Here is a 10,043-nt window from a genome sequence, read left to right on the forward strand (position 1 = left end):
GGTGCTATTGTGTAAAAATTGGTGTAATTTCTGGGTGCAAATACATGAGGGTAGGGTGGCCATCACAAATTGGTACTATCATCGCTGCACAATTTCCTTTCTTTTTTATCCTCTGCACTGTTTCCAAGCAAAATTAGAGTGCATGTGTTTCCATGGTCTAAATAAGGTGAACCTGGAGGCAAAAAGGAACACACCTGATGGTTTAGTTGAAGTGGATGATAATGCGTAATCAGACTGTAATCTTGACTTGTGATGTGGTAGTTGTATCCATAGTGTTGATGTCCTCATCATCAACTCTTGTCTTGGCAGGTGGCACCACCCATCCCAACATCAAAAACATAGGTGAATGGGGATGGGGCAAATTGTTGGGTGTACATCTAGGGAATAACTGGTGACATGGTCTGACATGTTATGACAAGGTATTCTTCCCTGATTTCATCCATTAGAGCAAGTATTATAACCAAGGGTTAATTTGATCCATGTCACTGCAAATTTATTGTATTAGAAAAATACTATTACTATTCGTGATATCAGCCAAGTGCCACTGTAATTTTACACAATTAGATCCATGCCATCGCCATCACGTTTTCCATCGCGTTCTCCGCAAGGACGGTGTAGGGACAAGACCAGCTCCTTCCGGAGCCACGATGCCGCCGCCGTCGAGGGTGCCAGTAGACTGCTCGACCCACTGCATCCGGACCTCCGCCAGGAGTCCGCTACGGTGAGTTCATCGACGCCACTTACGACGCCTTTCTCTCCCGCCCTGACGCCGCACTGCAGACCGCGTGTGTGTCCCTCTCCAGGACAGCACTGCTCTTCACGACCTCATCGGTGAGGCTCCCTAGCTAGCTCACCTCCGCCACGTTGTACAGGGGCATGCGGCGCTGGTTGTCTGGGTCGGTACCTTCCCCACTGCCGAGGTCTCCAGGCTCGCCCTACTCAACTTCCCCTCCGCCGCCACGGTGCACCGACGCCCAGACAGCCTCCGGCTCCAACATTTTCATCTTCTCATGTTTCTTTTCTTTTGCTCGTTCTCGTTGCTATTGCTAGTGGTTGCCCAAGAATAATTATCAAAACACAAGCTTGTGTTGTGTCTGCTGTTGCTGTCTTGGACAGAAAGATCTGGCAGGTTGCTGAAGAGCGCCGCGCAGGTCGCTGGCGACGACACGATGAGCATGGCTAGGAGGTGCCGGGGGCTGGGGATGAACGGGTCGGCGTAGTAGGATGGTGGTGGCCTCCGGCTCCGGCTACAACACCGATGCGCTGTTTTGACATGTTGTTGTTTGCCGAAGAACGAGGTAGAGAGAGACAGAGAAGAGAGGAGAGGGGAGGATGAAGGAAGAAGATGGAACTGACATGTGGGTCCCATGATAGCCTATGCTGCTTCTGGATTTACCTAGACACAAGAGGGGGTTGCGTGCCTTGGTATAAAGGTGGGGGCAAAACCTGAATTGTGGTACGATTGGTTTCCTTTCCAAAGTATCATGGTGATACGTCGACGCATAGTAATTTATTGTAGAGCCATGTCTTGTGGGTAAAGTTATATACACCTCTGATCAGAGTAAAACTATTCGAATATCCGTGTCTGTGGTTATGGGGCGAACTACCAGATTCACCGTGATTAGTTTCATGATTAATAACTTGATTAATGTGGAACTGGTGTAGTTCAGTTTGAGGTTTTTTAGCCTATTTACAACGTGGTGTAACGTTAGATAATGGATGGTTTAAATGTTACTTTATTTTTTAGTATATTTAAAATTATTGTTTTGCTAAATAACTGATGTTTGATGCAAAGCAACTTTAGCCTATCCTAGATATCCTTTGCACTCATCTATTTCCTCCCTCATGAGTGCTACTTGTTGAGTATCATGGTTTTACTCGGTCTTGTCTGATTTCCCCTTAGAGCCAGAGTTCGAGTCCAACAGAGACAATTCACAGGAGTAAGGTTTATCGAATCGTCAAGATTGTCTATGATGTGGAGTCGTCGCTTCTTGAGTTCAAGATTAGCTAGTTTTTTGTTTCTTTTTTCATTGCATTCGTTAAACTATTGTTTTTATATGCTTTTAAGTCATGAAACTGTGTATTTAACTTTATCATAGTGTGTAATCAGGTTGGTACTGGAATTTTAATGCATAACATTGTTCGAAAATTAATGTAAATTTATAGACGTGACAGCTGGCCATGATCAATGGTGCAATCAATGGGAGTGACAGTGGGGGAGAGGAAGGGGAGGAGACGGGGAGACTCCCCCCTCGGCAGAGTGGGAGCGGCGGGGAGATGAGCAGGCGTTTGACACCAGACGAGAAGAGAGAGAGAGGCAAGAAGGAGGAGGGCGATGGACTGGGCTTGGCAAGGGAGAGAAAGAAGGTGTGCCGAAAATAGCTCAAAGGAGAGAGAGGGTAAATTAAACTATTTTTAACTAGATATAAAAGGGTGATTATCGCATTAAAAAATTACTTTGGGTACGCTGAAAACTCAAGTAAAAATTGGCTAAGTATTTGGAGGCAGAGGAATTTAACAAAAGGTCTCACTTGCCCATTCGAGTTGGATCTTCATGTCTTTTAGTTGTTGAGGGCTAATTAGGCTTTTACAGTTTCTTAGGAATCGATTACAAAAGACTTCTTTAGGACGCAATACGCCGCTAGAAAAGAAAGAAGAGAAGAGACAGTTAATGTAGGATACTGACACGTCGGGCGAGAGGGTGATTTATGGATGGCAGGCTCCTGCGCTTGCCTAGACCACACACCAGGTAGGCAACGTCGTCCAACGCTAGCCCACGCGGTCTCCTCGTAGTGCTCGAGGACAGGCCGCACACGTCTTTCCTAGGGTGCCCATGCCTCTGCGAGGCGGCCGACCACCGCTCAGAGGCTCTATCTCTCCAACGTGGCAGGGTGGGGTCACTTGTCACTTTGGTCCAGCGTGAATACCCTCCATGAAGAAAACAATGGTAGCATGGTTAGTCAATCACCACCGCCACACAACAAATCACTGAGACTAGTTGGAAGAAAAATGTCAGCAGCTGAAGAATTCTGTTCCTCATCGACTAACGTGCTAACATAGTTAGCTATGGCCCATGAAATCTTTGGAGGTAGAATTCCAAATCCCTATTATCAGTCACGTAAAATAATAAATACAAGTTGAAATACATGAAACGTTGCAACATGTATTACTGAGTTGAAATGTTTGGAGTTTTAAGTTGAATGTTTCATATATGCAGTTGAAGGTTTCAAAATTGGAGTTAATAGTTTCAAATTTTATGTTAAAAGTTTTGAAGTTTGAGGTAAATGTTTAAAATAATACTAGCTGCAAGTTTCATAAAAGTTAATTGATTTTATTTTCAAAAAAAAAGTTGAGTTCAAAACGTGAAAGTATTTAGTACAAAGTTTACCTAGATTTTCAACTTCGAATCAAATTGTTTCAAAATTTAATGTAAAACCAAACTACCTAGCTATATACTACCTGATGAGTTATCATGAAAGCATGTAAAACAAGATGTACTCCCTCTTTCCCTAAATGTTTAACGTTAGTGATTTTTTATACACGTTTGACTATTTGTTTTATTCAAAAAATTTACATAATAATTATTATTTTTATATCATTTCATTTATTGTTAAATATACTTTTATGCATATATATAGCTTTATATATTTGACAAAAAATTGAATAAGACGAATAGTCAAACATTTATAAAAAAATTAACAACAATGTTTTTTCTCATGACCCGAGCGAGTATAATGAGTGATATAAGTAAGTTTCAAAAATTGACACCTTATATTTATACTTACATGGAGCAGAGAAAATGAGAGAGAGGAATGAGTATAAATTTACAGACAGCTACCAAGTTATAAGACACTACTCCCTCCCTCCACATATGATATGCTTATAACAAAAAATTACATGTCCACAAATGATCATCGCATTAGCTATTGTGTCTCGTCTGATACGTTGGACCTTTTATCTCTTATGCAGATTTACTACGCCACCATGCATAGTGTCTTGGGAGTTCAATATCCATCAATGTAGCCATCTACATGAGCGCTACACATCCAATCACTATAGTCATTCACCTAAAGATGCATGCATGAGGTGTTCATATCCATGACGTGACTGCATGAGCTTGCCTGGATTTAATTAAATGGAATATAAGCACACAAGATTTCCTTGGTCTTGATACCAAGATCAAATATGATGACCAAACATGGATGTACAGAGTATGTGTCTATAAGATGTGGACCATGAATTAATGATTCAGCATATATATATATATATATATATATTATATATATATACACACGTAATTATTATATAAGTTGACTCTATATTACCTCTGCCGTGCATGACTATGTCATTGTGTGCCGACGAGAGGGGAATGTGGGCCCTCACAGAATAGACTATATATAGAAAACTGGTGCCCAGATTTGTTGCACGCATATACTACCTCCATTCCTAAATGTTTGCACACATTCTGATCCCACACACCCATTTGCCAGATTGCAAAGTACTACGTCTATTTTATAATGTAAGTTTTTGATTTTTTTGGTTGTAACGTTTGACCATTCGTCTTATTTAAAAAATTAGTACAAATATAAAAAATGAGAAGTCGTGCTTAAAGTTCTTTTGATAATAAAATATTACATCCGTTTCATATCGTAAGGAATTCATCAATTAAAGAATATAATATATATATATATATATTTATTAGCATTCATATAATTGTAGACAAGACTAGAAAGTCTTACATTGTGAAACGGAGGGAGTAAGTCATAAGCAAAATAAATAATACTTTCATAATTTGAATAAGACAAATGGTCAAACATTGCAGATAAGAAAATCAAACATTTTACGTTATGAAACGGATGGGGTATGAGTCAACACCTATCTGACGAAAAAAAACATCCCAAACCAACGTGGGGCAATTGTAAATTTACCATAGGATTGAATCGATATTACAAAATTATTATAAAATTACCATCAAAACTTTCATTCGAGTACATCCTTATAATAAAATAACAAACTATCATTCGAGTAACATGCTTATAATAAAAGAAAATATCAATGACAAATTTACGTAAGCCCCAGCCAACATCTACCAATAAATCTTAATCCACCGGATCCGAGCTGAACAGCCTACATTCAATTCATTTTGCAGGTATTATATATTACATCCATCTTATAATATAGTATTTTTAAATTTTAAGACGTTTTGATATATATTATTCTTATTTTATAGTGCATCCACTGTTCTAAATCGATAGACAAATTCTACCATCGAAATCATCTGCATCACTAACGGATAGCGATGGATGGCTCCGGAACCGGGACTAATATTTTGCTTTCTCCATTTGCTTTTTCTATCAGTAATTGCTCCTCCTCCATTATAGACTAGGCTTTACATCAATGACCATGAGTGCTAATAGTTGGTTGACCTGTTATAAAATAATGATTTTGAGCTTTTAGTTAAGGTTCTGTGCTGGTGTTTACGTACTGTTTGTATATATATTATACTAATTTCGTTTTTCAATTTGGCACTGTTAGTTTTTATCTCATTTGTCTTATTTATAATTTTTATGTAAATATGTAAAATTAAAATGAATGATCGAACATATATAAAAAATTAATGGTATCAAAGAGAAAAAATCAGATTAAGTATACTACGTAACTACCTGATGAGTTATTCCTGAAAGCATATAAAACAAAGCTACGTCGCGCGCTATTTAGTGCTAAAGAGCGACCTACTCAAAATAGAAAGAAACTAGTTGCTACTAGTACACCCAAATGTGCATGTGTTTTTTTTCTTCTTATGGAAAATTCTCTTGAATTACTAATCTAATTTCTGATCCGAATACACCATTGTATTTGTAACAATTAAATCTTTATAACAAGATTTAAAATGATTATGTTTCGTTAAAAGATACAAATTAATTACTTTTATAATATATCTAAATTACTTTTAGATTTCATTAAATTACCTCTTTAATCATAAAAGTAAATTAATAAAGCCTGAAAGCAATATATATATATATATATATATCAAAAACTAATATATGCACCCCTATAGAATCTAATCTATGCCCCCTCCCCTCATAAGGCCCAAATCCACCTCCCACCTCATTCTAAGGGCCCAAAACCTCTCTCCTGGCCTAGTCAAACATTTCCCATATCGGTCAAATCCGTCCTTTGACCTTGCTCCACATCTTACATTTGTCTAGTTTCGTCTGTGTAAAAAGTACAGTAACATGAAGGAAAAAATATAGTAACATGCCTTATAAAATACAGTAACAACATCATGACGGACCTAATTTTTTAAATCATATTTTTTTAACCACGACAGTGAAAATGGTTTTAAAAAATATTATAAGACACATGAGATATTACTCTCTAAAAATTAGAAATACAACCTTTTAGCTCTCTCACATGTATTAATTGTATTGTACCAATAGTATACAGTTACACCTTGTGTTACTGCCATTCAATCATGATGTTATTATACTTATATCACGATGTTACTGCACTTATATAGGTATGTTACTGCATAATTACAGTAACAATACTCATATTTTATAGTAACATGACGCTATTGCTATATAGAATGTATAGCGTTCCTGCAGCTATTGTCATAACATTAGTATATACTAATACAAATCCTATATATATTTCTTAAGATTCCAAACTTTAAACAATTTTATCTCTCACCTCATATATTATTTTTTAAAAACGTTTCTACCGAAATGTTAGAAAAAAGTGCTTTAAAAAAGTAGATCCCTCATGGGTATGTTTTGACGTTGTTACTGTAAATTAGTTGTCGTGTTACTGTATTTTTTCCTTCATATTATTACAGTATTCTTGGGAGACGAGGGGTGAACTTAGATAGACAAGAGGGTAAACCCATAAGGGGTTGACCCACGTGGAAAACTTTTTGACCAATCTTTAATTGAGGTGGGAATGATTTCTGGGCCTAGAAAAGAGGAGTGGGAGGTGGGATGGACCTTGAGAGGCCTTGGAAGTGAGGGGTGTGTAGAATAGCTTATAGTAAGAGGGGTGCACGTATTAGTCTTGCTCTCTCTATATATATAGAACTAACTTAAAACAAAATTAAAGTAACTTGTTACGGCATTAAAAGAAATCTACCGTGGGGTAAAAACATAAGTCTATCTAAATATTAGATTTAATCAACATATCATAGTTACATCACGTTAGATTTATTTCTAACGTCATGACAAGTTACTTTCATTTTTTAAGTCACTTCTATAATATATGTAAATTACTTTTATGTTGTATTAAATTTATTTTTATATGTCTAAAATATAACTTAATGAAATCTAAAAGTTATTTAGATATATTGTAAAAGTAATTTATAGTTTTTCATTAAAATATAATCATGTGAGATCTGTGTTATAAAGATTTAATAGTTACGACCACAACAGTGCAATCGGCTCGTCGATGAATAAGTAGTTTAAGAAAAAATCTATTATATATAAAGTAATAGAAAAAAGAGCCCTCACATTGTCTCTCACGAGTTAGAAATTCTAAGATTAATCAAAGAAAAATAAGAAAAAAGAAAAAAGTCAATGGGACAAAAGAAAATACAAATCGGACAGAACAATTGCAATTAAAAACACGTCAATCGGATATAGGAGAAAAAAGTCCATGCATCCATGTAACGTCACGGTAATAAATTCTTGATTCAATCGGACAGAGCAATAAATAGTAATAAAAGAAATCAATCGGATGGATCATATAAGAAAAAAATAGAAAAGATTTTTTTAATCGGACAACTATAAGAGAAAAAAAAGAAAAATGTCCATGGGCAAATAAATCTTGGATTAATTTTTTTCAAAATAATTGATATTGAGAGAAGAGTATATCTATAAATACAATTTAGGACTTAAAAATAAAGAAAAATAAAATGAGTTCCTGTAAAATACAGTTTAGAAAATTTCAAATCTCGACTAAAATTTTTAAAATAATTGATATTGAGGGAAGATTTCATCTATAAATACAATTTAGAAAGATCTAAAATTCTGGTTAAACATTAGGAAAAATTAAGAGAAAAGGTCAATATGTAAATACAATTTAAAAATATATAAATTTTGAATTATAATTTAAATATTTTGTAGAGAAGAGTTTATGTACAACTATAGTTTAGAATACAAATGAATGAGGTTCCATGTAAAAATATGATTTAGAAAAATTTAAATTCAAATTAACTATTAAAAATTAATTATTATCAAGATAAGATTCTCTATATAGCTATAATTTATAACGATGCTAGCAATATGCGCGGGCCACCGTACTCGTTATATTTAAAACATAGGATTTTTAGGTTAGTTGAAAGGTCTCAGTCTGCCGACTTCCGATAGTTTGCTTCCTTATTTTACCGGCCTGATCCCTCGCTTAAAATCGGATGGTTAAAGTGCCCATCGCTCGTTAAGCCTGAATGATGGGGCGCACCCTTTAGATTGTGAGTACGAAACAAAATGGGCGTGCGTGTAGCAAATCCAGACACCGGTTTTTCATATTCTATCATGTGAGGGCCCACGTCCGCCGCACACAATCAAGCACGGCCACGAGAAAAAAAAATCCAACCGGCGCGCTTTCTGGGTCCACGCACCCATTAGCCAAACTGCAAAGGACGAGTCGGCAGTCGTGATTACGACGCCAACCTATCTGACGAAAAAACATCCCAATCCAACGTATGCCAGTAAGGCTTAATCCGCTCGATCCCAGAGGGAAATTTAACATTTTACGATTGTTACGAGTGACCAGAGCAGATTTATAACTGGATGTATATGATATATAGACTTTTATAAGTCTATGATATATGAATCTAGTGGTAAATCTGATATAAGCATTCGGAAGAGTAGTAAAACGTTAAATACTCCGATCCTAGCTGAACAGCCTAGAATCATTTTCCACACATTAAATATTACATGCTTCGTGCTAAATTCTAAGCATTCGTGGGATGTTTCGTATGTATATTATTCTTATTCTGTATTGCACCAACTACAACAATTCTACGTGCTAGCATCATTCGTATTAATTGCTGAGCCATAGGAGGAGTGTTTCCGTTAGACGTCATGGGGACTAAATTTGTTTGCTTTTCCTGTTTAGTTTTCTATCACAAATGACTCCTCTTTTTAAGTCACTATAAATTATCTTAGGCCATCCTCAATGTAAGTTTTATGGACACAATTATCTAGAGTGATATGACATCTAAAAAGTTTAAAATTAAGATAAAACATTCCTCTCTCAATGCATAGTTTTATCTATTGTTGTTTCCTATATTACATGCAAGGCACAAGCTGTCTATGTAACAGTGCATAGAAAGTTTTATCTACATGAAACTCATTTTATCTGTCTCTTCATTAATACTTTGTCATATCATAAAAAACATCTACATGGATCCTATTTATTGCCCACAAAACTCCCATTGAGATTGCCTTAGGGATAAGGCTTCAGATCTGACCATAAATCACTAACAGTTGAATGAACCATTATAAAATAATGATTTTGAGCTATCGGCGAGGGGTATGTGCTGGTGTACGTTTATTTACTGTGTAGATATATTATACCCCTTTTGTTTTTATTTGATACTGTTGATTTTTAAATCTAAGTTTGATCGCACGTCTTATGCATAATTTTTTTGTAAATATACATAATTATAAGTCATATTTAAAATTTCTTTAATGGTCAATTAAATTAAAAAGCAATAATTAATGAATTTTTTGAATAAGACAAATGGTTATATATAAGGTACCAGAAGGTATTAAAATTTTAGTGTAAAATTAGAAGGTAAATTTTACACTCAAATTTTGGTACGTATATACTCAAGAATTATAATATATATATAATATATATATATATATATATATATATATTAGCAGTATCAAATAAAAAAATCAGAGTTATATGTTAGCTTTTGGTCAGGGTGGATATATAATTATCTGACTTGTGTCCAGTCCAAAGCGATTTCTGTTGACTAGTTTAAGTGTACAAAATGTTTACCAACCTATCATGTCATTGGACTTCTGTCGTCACAATAA

This window comes from Oryza brachyantha, chromosome 4 (assembly GCF_000231095.2).
Source record: "Oryza brachyantha chromosome 4, ObraRS2, whole genome shotgun sequence".
Taxonomy (NCBI): domain Eukaryota; kingdom Viridiplantae; phylum Streptophyta; class Magnoliopsida; order Poales; family Poaceae; genus Oryza; species Oryza brachyantha.